The sequence below is a fragment of the Hemitrygon akajei genome, chromosome 1 (assembly GCF_048418815.1).
Source record: "Hemitrygon akajei chromosome 1, sHemAka1.3, whole genome shotgun sequence".
Taxonomy (NCBI): domain Eukaryota; kingdom Metazoa; phylum Chordata; class Chondrichthyes; order Myliobatiformes; family Dasyatidae; genus Hemitrygon; species Hemitrygon akajei.
In genome coordinates this window covers 113281909-113298035 of record NC_133124.1, presented here as the reverse complement: position 1 = coordinate 113298035, position 16127 = coordinate 113281909, and the positions used below count along the sequence as shown (strand labels likewise).

Sequence of the window (16127 nt, the reverse complement as noted above, 5' to 3'; positions counted from 1 at the left end):
ACACACAAAATGCTGGTGGAACGCAGCAGGCCAGGCAGCATCTATAGGGAGAAGCGCTGTTGACGTTTCGAGCCGAGACCCTTCGTCAGGATTAACTGAAAGGAAAGATAGTAAGAGATTTGAAAGTAGGAGGGGGAGGGGAAAATGCGAAATGATAGGAGACCGGAGGGGGTGGGGTGAAGCTGAGAGGTGGAAAGGTGATTGGCAAAAGGGATACAGAGCTGGAGAAGGGAAAGGATCATGGGATTGGAGGCCTCGGGAGAAAGAAAGGGCGAGGGGAGCACCAGAGGGAAATGGAGAACAGGCAGAGTGATGGGCAGAGAGAGAGAAAAAAACAAACAACTAAATATGTCAGGGATGGGGTAAGAAGGGGAGGAGGGGCATTAATGGAAGTTAGAGAAGTCAATGTTCATGCCATCAGGTTGGAGGCTACCCAGCCAGTATATAAGGTGTTGTTCCTCCAACCTGAGTGTGGATTCATCTTGACAGTAGAGGACAATAGCATTTATTTCTGTTTTCCGCTCAAATTCTGAGTGAATTTTATTTTGTATCTTACATCTTTAGGTAGTGATTTGAGGTCTGAAAGGACACATTTCAGTCATCCATTGGTTGTAAGGTGGGTTCGTTACAAAGATAGATTTGCCCTGTATTTTTACAGCTACAAGCTGAAAATGCTGGAGGAACTCAGCAGGTCCGGCAGCATCTAGGGAAATGAATAAATAGTCAATGTTTTGGGCAGAGATCCATCATCAGCATTTTGTGTTCTAGATTTCCAGCATCTGCAAAATCTCTTGTGTCTATGATTCTCACAGCTGATTTGTTATCTTGGGAATCACGATCGGCTTGGATGACTTTTTCTGATGGTGCAGACATGACTCGATGATCTCCGACAACACTTGTGCTCCTAGTACAGTCTGCTGCTATATAAACCAATATTGTCAACACCCTGTACAAGAATTAACAGGTTCCATTGCATCATTCCAAGTATTCAGAAAGGCAGGCTACAGTGTTGGCGTTCAGTCACTATAGAGTAATGTGCATCAACTCTGCCTTAAAGAAAGTAAATTGCTTCAAATGTCCAGCAAGAAAGTATCTTGGATATTTCTCCCGTCCCCCTCAATCTGTAGGTGACCCTACCCTTCCCCAGCCTCTACTTCCCTTTCTATCAGCCCCTTCTTCTTCCCTTAAATTAATCACCTCCGCCCCTCCCCAAGGGAGTGTTTTGCTTTCTCCACTCACTGTGAAAGGAGTTTTCTCCTGGGACTCGGGATTTGGGAGCAACTGTCCATTAACTAGTTTTGGCTCTCCTCCTCCGAACCTACCCCATGAAGTTCACTCTTGGGACTCAGCACTGACTGCAGCTGCCAAATGGATTAAGCTGAGAACTCAGTGGAAAGTGAAGAACGGAGATGAGGTTGAGAATAAATTGCCCAAGAACTACATAAGAAATGAAGAGCAATATTCACAGCAGGCAGCTGTTGAGATCAGTACCTGATGTTGTTGGGGATGGGAACTGAATTCCAAGCCAACATTCAGAAAAAGACAGATTTACAGGCTTATGCACAAAGTATGATAGAATGAGATGCCTCCAGGAATCACAGAGTTACTGTGACTAATCCCATTTCCCGCTTCTTGGTGTGAAGCTTGTTGGGTTGGTATTAACTGTGGCGAAGATTCGACCTGCCATCTCCCTTTCAGACAGAGTTCCAGGCCACCATTATCAGGGGAGGAAAAAAACATTTCCATTCAATTTCCCTCTAATCCTTCCATAAATACATTAATTTTCACCTTGCCTCAAGCCAACTGAAAAGGGGTGTTTAATTTGTTTTTCTTGTGAATGATGCTATGTGTCTGTGATATTGCTGCCAGTAAACTTTTCTTTACACCTGTGCATATCCATTCAGTGGGCACTTTATTAGGTACAACTGCTCACTAATGCAAATGTCTAATCAGCCAATCATGCAGCGGCAACCCAATGCATAAAATCATGCAGATGTGGTCAAGAGATTCGGTTGTTCAGACCGGACATCGGAACGGGGAAGAGGTGTGATCTGAGTCGCTGTGATTGTTAGTACCAGACTGTTTTGAGTATCTCAGGAACTGCTGATGTCCTGGGATTTTCACAAACGATGTTCTCTAGAGTTTACAGAGAATGGTTGGGGGGTGGGAAATCCAGCGAGTGGTAGTTCTGTGGACGAAAATGCCTTGTTAATGAGAGAGGTCTGAGGTGAATGACCAGACAGGTTGAAGCTGACAGAAAGGCAACAGTAATGCATCGCCACACGGTACAGAAGAGCAACTCTGAACATGTAACATGTCAAACCTTGAAGTGGTTGGGCTACAACAGCAGAAGGTCGCACAGTGGCCGTACGAGGTATATCTAATAAAGAGGCCACTGGGTGTCTGTACTGTACTTGTGCATGTGACAATAAACTTGAATTTAGCTTTGTTAGCATTGTGGTTCAGTTACTGGGCAAAAAGCCATAGTCCAGCCCATTGATCCAGAGACTGGAGTTTGAACTCTCCAGATGGAGAATTTAAATTAAAAATATCTGGAGAAAGAAAAGATTCTCCCATGAAACTCTCAGATTAATGCACGAGGCTCTTGGTTTCACACGCACCATTCAGGGAAGAAAATCTGTGGCTCTTGCTTGGTCTGGCCTGTATCCAGACCCACTAATGTGTTTGACATTAACAGCCTCCACAGTGCAGAGGTGGACAATAAATAGTCAGCGGTCCACATCTGGTGAACAATTAAGAAAATAATTGTTTCCCTTGGTTGGGCCTTTCATAATTCTATTTACCTCATTTTAATCTCCACTAGCCTCCTACACCTCATTTTTAAAAAAGAAATCCAACCTTACTAAACCACTTCCTTGTGAAATGTGCTATAAAAGTTCTACAATCCTAATACATTTTTAAATGAGAAACTTCAGTTGCTCCTCTTGAAAAGAAATTAGCTTTAGGCATGTATTTCAATTCATTTTGTAATGGGACAAATCTATTTTGTAGTGATGTTGCTGGGATGGTTGTACTTGTCGTCTCAGCCCAACGATTCAGTCCAAGGCAGTAGAGGTGTCCGCATGGCGGAATAATCAGCTTGGCTTTTGCAGTTTTGTGCATTCATTCTGAATGGTGCTAATTGTGTATGTTTTACTGCCTTTGCGCCATTTGTTAGGAGAAGGTTCATTGGCTGGGTCAGATTGACCAACCTGTTGGACACCAACAGTAAGAAGAAAGTGTTCCCCAGGGCAGGAGAGTGTGATTTGAGGATCAGCGAATTGGAGCTACTGGTCGCACAAGCAACGTTTTGCACCACACTTGGTGTGGTCAGGAAACTGGTATCTGGAAAAAAAACCATCTCAACAGCAGTGATGGATAAAGCATGAAAAGTTACAGAAATGCAAGGTTAGAGAACAGCTCTTTCAAAAAGCTAGTGCTGGCATAATGGGCTAGGCAGCCTCACTCCCTGCTTGTAAGATTCCATGATTTGCAAATTCCAATAAAGGTACAGAAAACTAATGTGCCCAGTGACCATGTCTCCAATCTTAAATAGACTTCTTTATTTTTTAAAATCTTGTATTTCCAGGACTGAAGCTAAATGTCACCAGTTAGTGCTCACTTAATCATCTCTTTCCCCATTGAAGTGAATCTTGAATTAGTGTCGATTTCCCCCCCCCCCCCCCGAGGTTTATGACTTCTGCTAGTAAACAACCCTAGCTGGAAGCGATTGCAAATGTCATTCGTTCACAGGGTTCCAAGTTTAAGTGACTCTTGGAGCACCTCACTGCGTAAACTAAATTAACCTATGTACTGGGCTCATCTTTAGGAGATCTCCAATCAGTTCCTCCATCCCACAGTCCAGTAACTTTATTTTGCCTTAAAGTATTCACCTTCTAAATTTTCCTCTTGAGTTTGCTTTCATTTCCTCCTCAGGCAGCAAGTCCCCGATCGCAGCAACTCACTGTGCTGATTTAAACAAATCCTCATCCACTCTCTTGTTATCAACCCGTACTGTCTGGTAGCTGACTCTTTTAGAAATCACTGCTCTTTCATCAGAAAGCTATCCAGAAAGAAGAAACAATGTGAGCCATAGGGATGTGGGGACTTTGGCCAGTGTATCTGAAGTTGTTGGTCCTGAAGTTAACCCTCCCATCTGTATGTCTGAGGAGTGGGGCAGCGCGGAAATGGGCTCGTTACTGCATAGTGACCTTCGAGCACCAATCTCAGAATCAGGTTTAATATCTCCGGCATACATCGTGAAATTTGTTGTCTTTGTGGCAGCAGTACAGTACTTAATGAGAGAAAAGCAACTAAGTGTGGGAACTCCATACATTTACATTGTGTTAGTTAAATAAGCAGAGATAAACAAATTTTTAAAATTAGTGAGGAAGTGTTCATGGGTTCAATGTCCATTCAGAGATCTGGATGGTAGAGAACAAGCTGTTTCTGATCGTAGAGTGTACGCCTTCAGGTTTTTGTGCCTCCTTCCTGATTGTAGCAATGAGAACAAGGCATGACCTGGGTGCAGTTTTGCATTAATCCCATTTTTTATTCTCCTCACTGATTCTGCCACTGATCTATGAACTCTGGGCAATTTGGTATCAATTAGCCCACACAGCTTTGAGCATGTTTTTAATTTCACTTCTTGTGCTGGCAACATTTTTAATAAGGCCTTTCTCTCAGCAGAGCTGTGCCTCAGCTTATACCCCACATGCGCCTTTTCCCTTCTCTATTACTTCTATTCATCACACATTTTTGTTGGAGGAGAATTAAGTGGTGCAAAATTTGCTAGCAGTTTTACTAAATGCAGCTCCAGATGGTATCTCAGACTCTAGTGGCAGACAGGGAAGCCATTCAGCCCATCATGCTGGCATGGCTCTCGTGCCCTGAAACCACTCTCTAGTTGGCGCATGCCCGTCCTCTCAAACACAAATGTGAGTGGGGCCACTCAGGAAAGCAGCCAATATAATGAAGGGCCTCCCCCAGGCCAGTCCTCTCTGTTCTCTCGCCTTGCCATGAGGCAGAAGATGTAAAATTTGAGAACACCTATCACTGGGCTCAAGGACAGCTGCTCTCCTGCTGTAAACAGACTCTTGAATTGACCTATTAAACAATGCAGTTTAACTCTTGATCTCTCAGTGTACTTCATCATGGCCCTTGTATTTTCTGTATGTTCCTGCACTGTGATTTCTGTGTGACTGTTGTGACACTGTGTATTCTGCATGCCCTTGTACTACCTTGATGTACATGTGTATTGAATGGTCTGTTTGGAAAACGTATAAACAAAGGTTTTGCGCTGCATCTTGGTACTTGTGACAATAAAATACCAATTACCAAGAAGAATTATCCGAGAGCTCTGTACAATAGGCCCTGCCTCGGTCACATGTCATAGCAGCTGCCACGTGACCAACCACATTAAATTTTTGGGGGCTAAACCACAAAACTGAGCAATTATCTCTGCCACATCCTCCAAATGTTGCCAGCATGGGTACAACAAGCGAAAAGGCCTCCTCTCTGCAGTAAATTCAAGAATCTTTTCGAGATGTTGCTCCCTGAATACAGTGATATTGCTGACTTTGTTGTACAATAGTTGGCAGAATTCAGAGGGATGTTGATCAGCTGGGTAATTGCGTTGTGGAATGGCAAATGGAGTTTGATCCTGATAAGTGTGAGGCATTGCAAATCAGGGCGTTCACTATGAACGCAAGGTGAGTGGTGTAGAACAGGGCGACTGAGGAGTACATGTACACGGCTCCCTAAAAGTGGCATTGCAGTCAGACAGGGTGGTGAAGAAGGCCTTTGGCCCGTTGGTCCACATCAGTCAGGGTGCTGACTATAGAAGGGGGAATGTTAGGTTGTAGTTGCACAAGATGTTGGTGAGGCCATATTTGGAATATTATGTTCAATTTTGGACACTCTGCCACTGGAGAGGATGAAGAGGAGATTTATGAAGACGTTGCTGGGATTTTATGGACTGAGCTCTGGAGACGGGTTGGGACTTGATTAATTTTGCCTATAATACAGTGAGGGGTGAGGTTATAGAGATGACTTATGAGTGAACCACATCAGATTGCTTGGAGAATGTGTTAAGTGTGCATGTGGCTCGTTGGTCACAGTGAATTGATTGGGCCTGCTATGTGCGGGAGGCACTCCGCTTTTGCTTTTGGACTCAGCAGGCTTGATTCGTAGCAACCACAATGCAAGCTGCCCAGCCAATACCGTTACTAACATCACTCAGTTAAACGTTTAATCACACCACTACGTTGACGGTCCAGTTTTGCGTGTATGGATAGATGATTGTTTTCCTAGCGTTGGGGAATCAAGAACTAGAAGGAGTAAGCGTAAGGTGAGAGGAGGAAGTTCTAATGTGAGCCTAAGGGTAGCTTTTTCATCCTTAGAGTGGTCAATAGTTGAAGTCTGCTGCCTTAAGAAAGTGATTAAGGCAGGCATATTATCTGCATTAGAAAGGTACTGGGGCAGGTAAGGTTTAGAGCAGGGGCTCCCAACCTGGGATCTACAGACCCCCTCCGTTAATTGTAGGAGTCCATGGCACACAAAAATGTTTGGGAGCTCCTGGTTTAGAGAGATATGGGGTAAAGATGAGGAAGTGAGCCTTGGTTGCCCTGGAACCAAAGGCTTTGTTTCCATGCTGTGTGACACTATGACCTGGAGCAGATCCAGCAGGAGCCTTTGACAGAAAATTGGACAAACAGTTGGGAAAATGGCAATTCTCCCCCCCCCCCCCCCCCAGTAGGGAAAGAGCCAGCATCAGTGTGACTGGCCAAATAATTGCTTGTGGTGTAAGATGCTATATGAAGTAGTGCCTTGAACAAAGGTTTGAGTGTTGCCAGCAAGGTTCTCAACAGTTTCAGTCCAAGGGCCATGTAAGGATTCAGCATCAATGGAATATCTCAGTGAAAGTCCGTAAGGACACTGATTCGGGTGAAGAAGCACATGTGGAAACCTCTTGCCATCCACATGTCGGTGTGAGGGCAAGAGAGAAGGGCTTCAAGGTTTGGAAATGTGTTGACTAGGTCATGCCTATGAGGGCACTCTTCAGTTGTAGAATTATGGTACAGCATTGAAACAGGCCATTCAGCCCCTCATCTATGCTCACCATAATATCTGGCCTGTGTTCCTCTACATCTGAGCATGGAGCCAAGGGTATTTCTGGTCCATTGAGGGTCTTGATGGACATGGGGAAAGTACAGCGAAAAGAAATGCAGATTGAAGCTTAATCTGATGTTTAAATCCAATTAAAATCAGGGAAAGCAGAGTGAGACGGAAGAGCAGTGTGGGTGATGAAGGGAGCTCTGGGATGTGGGTGGCAGTGGGTGGAGAACAGTCAACCCTGGGTGTACATGAAGGAGCTTGAGGCCAAGTCGCGATTCAAGTCAGACAACACGGAAACAGGCCCTTTGGCCTCACTCATCCGCGACGGCCAAGATGCCTGTCTACCTGAATTCTGCTTTGTCTTTATTAGCACCTGTATCTCTATCCTTTCCTACCCAGGTACCTGTCCAAATGCCTTTTTAAGCATTGCAATTGTACCTACCTCTGTCACCACTTCTGGTAGCTGGTCCCTCATATCCCCACCCTTTGAATAGGAAAACATTTCCTTCCGGGGTCTGCTCCAAGGCTTGAAACACCTGGACCACAAAGAGCTTCTCAGTGTCACCTGGCATGTGTCGAGGAGCTGAGGGGAATTGAGGTAATTCTCGATCTCACCCTTTGGGCAGTACCCTCCTCCAAAATGTGAGCCATAAAGTTGAAGTCACTTTTGTTACCCCAGAATTATTTAGTCTAGTCAAGTTTATCATTTAACTATATGCTTGTATACCGTCAAACAAGACAACATTCACCCAACCAGAGTGTAAATGCTTAACACACGATTTATGAAAGTAAGGGTAAAATCTGCAAGTGAATTGTGCATAAGGGTAGAAGGTCAAAGGATGCTGGATGGATGGGTGGGATTCTGAATAATACTAAGGGCCCTGCCTACACAATGCTCCTGATAAATATCCCTGAATGATATAGGGAGACTCCTATGACCCTCTTAGCTGTTCTCAGTCCTTTTAAGGGACGTCAGGTTTGATGCTCAGCTGCTCCCATATCAGATGGAGATGCAACTTGTCAGGCTGCTCTCAATGGTGCTCCTATAAAATGCAGTTAAGATGGGGAGGGTAGAGAAGAGCTTCGCTTTCCTCAATCTCCTTAGGAAGTGGAGGTGCAGCTATGCTGCCTTCTGGGTGGTGGTATTAAGGGTCCACGTGAGATCATCTGTGCTGTGAGCTCCCAGGAACTTGGTGCGCTTGACTCTCTCTGCAGAGGAGCCATGTACTCGCAGAGGGAGATGGTTCAGCTGCACCTTCCTGAAGGCCACCATGATTTCCTTCTCCACGTTCAGGCTTGGGTTATTCGTGCACCAATCCACCTGCCGCTCTACTTCCTCTCTGTACTGTCTCATCACCGCTGCTGAGAAAGCCAACCGCTGTTGTCATCCACAAACTTGATGACGCTGTTTGAGCTGAGTCCTACAACGTAGTCACGTGTCAGCAGGCTGAGCATGCAGCCCTTGTCCACTTCAGAGGCCAGGGAAGTCTACATCTAGACTTTGTAAGGATTGCAGATTTCCTTCCCTGAAGGACATTGGTGAGGTGGAGGGCATTTAGGGTAGGTGTTCATTTTAGGTTGATTAAAAGAGTTTAAACCATGGTCAATGCAGTGGTGGGTTTGAATTGGTAGCTTCTGATAACTGGTCCAGTAACCTTGAGCCTTGAAACCATTTCCTGTCCATGAACTGGGTTTATCTTGCTAACCCTAGATTCTCCCATAGAAAGGTAGCTGGTCAGGTGGGCATCTTGGCATTTCACTCGCCCACACAGAAAGATTAGCCATTGTCCCTATTCCACATTGGACGAGTTTGTTACCTTCATTTTTTTTCTACACTCTGGTTAATGGTTTGAGAATTAATCTGCAAATTCCCTTGCAAGTGGGTTTGTGCATTAATTCTGTTTGCTGTAAGTTGTCCTCGCACTTCTACTGCAACTCTCATTCTCTGAGAGTGCAAAGACTCTGTGACATCTAGCCCTAGTGTCTTTAAAAAAAATAAAAATAAAAAATAAAATAATCCTGTTGAGTTGAAAGACTTTGACCCTCTTTCCTGGACAGTAATTACGTAGAAGTACTTTAAATTGAAACTGGAGAATCATCAGTCAGTAAAGCCTCTTTCAAACCAAAGTCTTAGTTTCTCTTATCTCTGCTCATATAAATCTAGCCTCTTGGGCATATCCCACCTTATCATTTGAGTGCTTAGGTCTGTGTAACAAATTGTTAATGTGCTGGTAGCTCTCCCTGTTAAGGCATTTCAGGTCATCCTATTATGGACATTCCCATTTTTCTAAACGTCCCTCCCTACCTACCTCTTTCCCGGTTCTGGTAAAGGGTCCCACACCTGAAAAGGTAACTCTTTCTCTTTTTGTAAGTCAAGTCAAATTTAATGGTGATGAGTTTTCCTTCAGTATTTTCTGGTGCTTAATGCCCAAAGGAACGTTATCGAACAAAAGTCATAGTTGTACGGCAGGGAAACGGGTCCTTCGGCCCACCAGGTCTTTGCTACCCTTTTGAACCAATCCCATGCTAATCCTGTTTCATTCTCTCCACGTTCACATCACCTCTCCCCAAGTTCTACCACTGACTTGCACTCCAGGGGCAATTTATTGTAGACAATTTATCTACCTACCATGCGTCTTTTGAGGTATGGAAAAGAACTGGAGCACAGGAAACCTACAAATTCCACACATTCGGCACTTAGGTCACCGGAACTGTGAGTGAACAGGTTTAGAATCAGGTTTATTATCACTGACATGCAACATGAAATTTGTTTTGCAGTAGAAGTACTGTGCAAAGACATTAAAAATCTATGAATTACAAATAATGGAAAAAAGGCCAACTTAACACTTGGTCAAACAAGGTGGACCCTTGAGTTGAAAGGGGAGATGTAAGATTCAAGGAAGGAATCCCAAAACAGAGTTGAAGGAACTGTTGCTTATGTGTTAGAGCAGAAATGGCAGTGGTGGGTGTGCCATCTGTATAACAGCAAGGTCTGGGTTGTCTGAAGTTGTGGTGCAACAGAATGCACAGAATTTGGCTAGGAAGCAGTCAACCCTCATTAAGCACTGAATGTTAGTGTTGTTCATGAGTTGACATATAAGGGTCTTTGTGAAATTTTGCTTGTGACATTCCCTAAGGCGAACTTTATTGTTTTAATACAATATGTTCAGTTACTGGTCTGCCTTGGTGTTTTATTGCATATCTTCCTGAAATATATGTACTGTATTAATAGTTATCACTTTATCAGAACCAGATTTATTATCTCTGACTTGTATGACATGTATGCATTAGCAGTACAGTGCAAAGATATAAAGTGACTGCAAATTACAGAAAAAGTGCAAAGAAAAGGAATAATCAAGTAGTTTTTTTCCATGGACTGCTCAGAAATCTGGAGAAGAAGCTGTTTTGTGAATTGTTGTCTTTAGGCTCCTGTGCCTCCTGCCAGATGGTGATAAGAAGAGGACATCATGATTGGTGCCTCTTCCTTGAGAGAATGCCGTGAGAAGTTGGTGGGGAGGGTTGTGCCCAAAAGAGCTGGCCAAATCTACAGCCTCTTGCAATTCTGTGTTGTATATTTATGGAATGTTGTAAGAGTCTTTGACATACCAAATCTTTTCAAACTCCTAACAAAGTAGAGCCACTGTTGTCTTGTTCATGATTGCATCGATGGGTTGAGACCAGGACAGGTCCTCTTGAGACATCGATGCCCAGGACCACAAAGCTGCTCACACTTTTCACCGCTGAATCTTCAGTGAGAACTGCGTGTGTTCTTCCAACTTCCTCTTCCTAATGTCTCCAATAAATTCCTTGGTATTGCTGGCCTTGAATGTGAGATTGTTGTTGCAACACCGCTTAACCAGCTGCTCCATCTCACTTCTGCATGCCACCTCATCGTCATCGTGAGACTCTACCGACAGCAGCGGTGTCGTTGGCAAATTTATATGCATTTGAGCAGTGTTTAGTCACACAGTCATGAGCGTAGACAGATTAGAGCAGTGAACCTAGCATACATTATGTACCTCTTTAATATATTAATTGGAAGTTAATAAGGCACAAAACAGGCCTTTAGCCCAATTGGTCCATATTAGCCAAGATTCCTTTCTGAGGTAGTCCCATTTTCCTGCATTTTGTCCATATCCTACAAGATCTTTCCTATCCATGTACCATCCATTTATCCAAGTGTCTTTTTAAATGTTATTCCATCTGCCTCAAGCACTTCCTCTAGCAGTGTTTCATTTACCAAACGCCCTTTGCATGAAGTTGTTGCCCTTTAGGTCCTTTTTTTTAAAACCCCTCTCCTCTCAACTTGAACCTATGCCCACTGGTTTTTGATTCTCTTTCCCTGGGAAACAGACTGTGTGCATCCAACCTGTTTTTGCTTTGCATTATTTCACATCTACCTCTATAAGATGCTCCTTGTTTTCTTGTAACCGCCTCCAAACCTTGTGTAGCGGAACACTGCTGCTAGTCCGGGAATCTTCATGGGCTTTTATCTCTCCTACAGAGGAGTGATCATCAGCTCGGAGAAGCTGAGCATGAGCAGTAAGTGGCTGCGAGACAGGCGGTAATTATGTAGGGTGGGGAGCACATTGGCCTGAACAGAATTCTCAGATTTGAAGTGGAAGCAAGTTGATGCCAAAGGACTGCCTAGAATGTTTTTATTATCTTGTAAGTAGAGAGGAGAGGTCATTTTAATCCAATTCCTGCCTCAGATCCCAAGGGCAGGGTGGAACTATTGGAGAGAAGTATTGGGAGGCTCATATAGAACAGTAATCACTCCCAACAGCCTCTGATTGAAAGCCTCAGATGTTCTATCATTTAGAAAGATTGAAATCATTGCTCATGGGTAAAACATTTGGACTGGTGATATGAGTTGATCTTCACACTGAATGCCTACAACATTTGTACAGCATAGTAACAGGCTGTTCAATCCCCTGACCATACATTGTACTTGTCTATATTATTCCCATATACCTACATATGGTATATAGAGTCAAAGAACTCAAACAGAAACTGAATGTTTAAAAGTAGGGCATCAGAACGAGAGTAAGAGGGACATCAGCAACTGTTGCTTCACAGAGACATGGCTCACCACCCAGCACACTAGACGGAGGGCTTCATCCACCATATGGACCATGTGGTGGCAATGGGTCAAGGCAGAGATGGCTGTGTTTGCTTCATGATTAACTAATTGTTCTGTTTCAGTCCTGCTTCCCCCAACCTAATCATCTGGCAGTCAAGTGAAATCTGTTCTACCTGTCAAGGGAGTTACCTACTGTCATTCTGGTACATTTCACCACTGGGCAATATCAGGCTGCCCCTGGAGGAGCCAAGCACCCTGATCAGCAGCCTCAAGACAGTACACCAGGACACTTTCCTGGTCATTACGAGGGACTTCAACCAGGGAGCAAATGACCATCAAGTTGCTACCTGCAGACCATGAGGAACCAACACATTTTGGTTATACCATTATCAAGGCCACTTACCGGGCAGTTCCACGCTTGCACTTTGGTAAGTCCGATCCCTTGGCTATACTTCTACGCCCAGCATTTGGGCAGAGACTGATGACTGAAGATGGCGTCGGAGTAGTCTTTACAGGACTGCTTTGAATCAGTGGACTGGACCATATTCAGGTGTTCATCTTCAGATCTGAATGAATAAGCCACAGTCATCACTGACTCCATCAAGACCTGTATAGATGAGTGCGTGCTTTCAAGGACATATTGAGTTTTCCCAAACCAGGAACCAGGAGATTTGCAGACTGCTGAGGGCCTTATCTGTGGTATTCAAGATCTGTGATCCAGAATTCTATAAAGTTGGTCGGGTTCAACCTATAGAAGACAATTGAGAGAGCAAAAATGTAATTCCGTGTGAAATTAGGGACACAACAGGATGTACAATATCTATGGAAGGATTTGCCTACCATTACTTCCTATATGACATGAATAGCACTGATGCTTCATTCTCCAGTGAACCTTACATTCACCATTTGAAAGGGAGAGTAACACTACACTTGTGTCAATCCCTACTGCATCCAGCATCCTTGTGATGTCATAGCATCCTCTGGGAGGGTAAAACCTTCAAGATGTCAGGCACAAATGGTCTATGTGCCCAGGTACTGAAAGACTGTGGCAACCAACTGGCTGAATTTTTTTAAGGAAATCTTCAGTCTCACTGCTATAGTCTGAGGTTCTCACCTGTTTTAAATGGCCGTAAACATTACCGTGCCCAGGGAGAACAATGTGAGATGCCTCACACCTATTGTAATGAAGCACTTCAAGAGTTTGGTTATGCCTAGAATTCCTGTCTGAGCAAGCACCTCAACCACTGCAGATCTAAGAGGATGCAGTAACTAAGCTTCTAAACCTAGGCCTTGGTACCTCCCTGTGCAACTGGATTCTCATCAGGAGAGTCATTAAGGATCGATTATAACATCCCCTCCCCCCCCCGCTGCAGCTCCTTTGATACTGGTACCCCTCTCATATGGATGCTTGACCTACTGCTCTACTTTGACGGGCTGCATTAGCACAAGATGTTGATGTTGGTCTGGCAACACAAGGTTTAAAAAGAGCTATGGTGCTTTGGGGACTTTTCAGTGGGCTAAAATCAGAACTATCTATTAGGCACTCGGCAGGGCCAATAAAAAGATGTGAGGTGTAAGCAGAGCAGCTATTGTGTGAGTGCTCAGTGTTAGAGTGGTCAGGCTTTGGCTCAACAGGCTTAGGTAAGCACAGGCAGAGGTTCTAAGTAAGTTTCTCCCCCCCCCCCCCCCATTCGTACATAGTGTGCTAAGAATGGGTCCAGAGTTAGTGGTAGTTGCTTATTTAAGACCTTCAGTCATCCCGATAAGTGCATTGAGCTGCAGCTCCTTAGAAAACGTGTGAAGGAACCGGAGCTGCAGATCCATGACCTTTGGCTCATACGGGAAAATGAAATGACAGAAAGAAGCTACAGGCAGGTAGTTACCCCTAAGTTGCAGGAGGCAGGTAAATGTGTGACTGTCAGGTGAAGGAAAGGGAATAGACAACCAGTGCAGAGAACCCCTGTGGCTGTTCCCCTCAATAGTAATTATACTGCTTTGGATGCAATTGGGCAGATGACCCAGCAGAGGAAGTCACAGCCACCTGGTCTCTGGCACTGAGTCTCTTTGTAGCTCAGAGGGAAGGGGGTGGGGGGGAGGAGAAGAGTGCAGTGGTGATGGGGGATTCCATAACTGGAGGGGCAGACAGCAGATTCTGTGGATGTGAAAGAGACACCTGGATGGTATTTAAAAACGCAAACATGAGGAAATCTGCAGATGCTGGAAATTCAAGCAACACACACAAAATGCTAGTGGAACGCAGCAGGCCAGGCAGCATCTATAGGGAGAAGTACAGTTGATGTTTTGGACTGAGACCCTTCGTCAGGACTAACTGAAAGAAGAGATAGTAAGAGATTTGAAAGGGGGGAGGGGGTGATCCAAAATGATAGGAGAAGACAGGAGAGGGAGGGATGAAGCTAAGAGCTGGAAAGTTGATTGGCAAAAGGGATACAGAGCTGGAGAGGGGAGAGAATCATGGGATGGGAGGCCTAGGGAGAAAGAAAGGGGGAGGGAAGCACCAGAGAAAGATGGAGAGCAGGCAAGGAGTGATTGAGAGGGGGTCAGACTTGAATGCCACTGATCTGTCCATTGGCAGACTGTGCATCTCATGGTTCATCCAGGGCTTCTGGTTGGGGAAGACTGATTTTGTGGAGAGACACCTATCTATGACTTTTTTCTCTCTTTTAAAGTCCACAACAGCCATGATGTTTTCATTCAGATCCATTGAGTCCTTGATTTGCAAATGCCACCAGTGTTGGTAAAATCTCAGGTGGCAATGGGGAGGTGTACAGGAGTGAGATTGGCTGGTTGAGTGGTGTCAAAACAACAACCCGGCATTCAACATCAAGACTATGGAAGCAATTATGGACCTCAAGAAGGTGAGGTCAAAGCAGAGTGTTCCTCATGGAGGTTTCAGTGGGCCCAACACGCGAAAGCAATCATGAAGCAGGCTAGCTAGCTGGTCTATTTTGTTAGGAGTTTGAATAGTTTTCATTGATGTCTGTTGGAGAACATTCTGCCAGGCTCCTTGACTGTCTGATGTGGTGGCTCCGATGCACTGGATCACAGGAGGCTGCAGCTCCATCATGGGCAACCCTCCCAACCATCAAAGATGTCTTCAAAAGACAACTCAAAAACAGCTTCCCTCCGTCAGATTCTTTATCGTCCATGAATGCAAACTTGTTATTCCTTTCCTTTTGCACTACTTATTTTATAAGGTTATAGTGTTTGTTTTGTACTCCTGCCACAAAATAACAACTTTAACGTCATATAAGGCAGTGATAATAACCCTGGATGCAGTTCTGAACTATTTTGGCAGGGTCTCGTGTGTTTCATTATTTAACTTTGCATTTACCAAAGCTAAAATCAACAAGATGGCAGATATGAATGTTTCAATGGGGTGAGTCACTGTGATCTGTGATGTGCTGCCTGAAAAGATGGTGAAGCATATTCAGCAGGACTTCCCAAAGAGGAAGGTCTCATAAATGTATGTAAATAGCAGATAGCTGTGTGTCTGTGGGAAAGAATATGGGGCATACACTAATTAGAAAGTGGATTCGAAGAACCAGAGCCACTACCAAGGACCTACCCTCTTACGGTTACCATCAGGGAGGAGGTACAGAAGCCTGAAGAGACACACTCAGTGCTCACGGGTTCAGTGTCCATTCAGAAATCAGATGGCAGAGGGGAAGAAGCTGTTCCTGAATCTCCCACCCACTACTTTAGTGTATTTCTTTTGTACTACTTATTTAACTATTTAATATGCATACTATAATTCCTTTTTGTATTTATCATGCTTAGTATTGTACTGCTACCGGACAGTTAACAAATTTCACAACGTGCCAGTGATTTTAAACCTGACTCTGATTGTTTATTATTATTTTTCAGTGGACGAGTGTAAAGGATTCACAGTTGTTACTCTGAATCCAAT

General features: G+C 44.3%; 1 protein-coding gene across 1 annotated transcript in view; it reads left to right on the top strand.

Annotated features, from left to right (window-relative positions):
* The window catches only part of sntb1 (syntrophin, basic 1), a 115175-nt gene that overhangs the window by 10269 nt on the left and 88779 nt on the right, over positions 1 to 16127 (top strand). The window lies entirely within an intron of this gene.